This window comes from Fukomys damarensis, unplaced genomic scaffold, assembly GCF_012274545.1.
Source record: "Fukomys damarensis isolate Sample0158 unplaced genomic scaffold, DMR_v1.0_HiC HiC_scaffold_7, whole genome shotgun sequence".
NCBI lineage: Eukaryota > Metazoa > Chordata > Mammalia > Rodentia > Bathyergidae > Fukomys > Fukomys damarensis.
In genome coordinates, this window is record NW_022900919.1 from 23,490,830 (window position 1) to 23,492,017 (window position 1,188).

Sequence of the window (1,188 nt, forward strand, 5' to 3'; positions counted from 1 at the left end):
AGTGTGGACGTGCCGTCACCCATAGCAACGGGCTAGTTCAGCTGGTGATCTGATCTATTGCCTAGCAGATGTAACTCATAATAATTGTTATTGCTTCCTTCTGGAATGTGTGGGCGGTACTTTTGCTCCCGTACAGCTGGAGAGTATAAAAGGAAAAGGTTCTGTAATAAAGCAAGCAAGTAACTTAAGAAGAAAAGTGCCTCCCGTCTCTCTGTCCTCATCCTTTCAGGTTTAGGACCTGCTGGCAGGATCCTGACGTCGCGGTTCGCGACACAGAACTATACCGACTCAATTCAGGTGGGTGATCCCCACTTGAGTTGACAATTAGACAACACCACCACACTGCCTCACTGTGCGATGTCCTGCCACTTCCTCCAGGGCTCGGTCTAGCAAAGGGGCCACGCCTTCAAGTATCTAGACCTCTCCTCCTTCCCACGCCCATGCTCTGCGTATCCGTGGGGTCACTTCAGTGGGGTGAGGATGCTGCAGCAGACCCGAAGAACTGTGCCCTGAGCCAGCTTCTGCTTCCTGAGTCCTCCTTCCTCCCTGAAATGAGACCGGGGGGTGTATTAGTCAGCTTTTCCATTACTGGTACAAGATACCCAACACCTACAATTTAACAGAGGAGAGGTTTAATTCTGGGGGAGGGTGCATAGCCAAGAAGAGCTGCTCATGGCATGGTGGCCAGAAGCAGAGAGCACAAGAAGGACCAGAGAAAGCAGAAGGGGCTGGGGGCAAGAATGTAGCCTTTCAGCTCACACCCCAAGGGCCCATTTCCTCCAATGTGGCTCCCATTTAGCTATAAATTCACTAATAGGTTAATGCACAGAGGAGTACAGCACCTCAGGATCCAATCACCCCCCCCCAAGCCCCACATCCAGACACATGAACCTCAGGGGAACATTTTTAATCCAAACCATCACGTGCAGGAAGAAAACGTAGGAAGATTTTATATGCGATTTAAAGGTTCTGTAAATTCTCTTGCTGTGTATGTTTAAAGGGCCCCATCGAGGGACCCCTCCCCTCGGCCTTATCCACACTGCAAGATGACAGCATGGAATTTTTAATTGTGTAATAATTTATGAGGAGGGAAGCAAAGAGCAGAGACAGCTCCCTGGGGAGCTGTGGAATGACTTTCTCTCCATGACTCCCTAGGACTCTCCTGTGGTTCTCACCATTTCGGGCCAT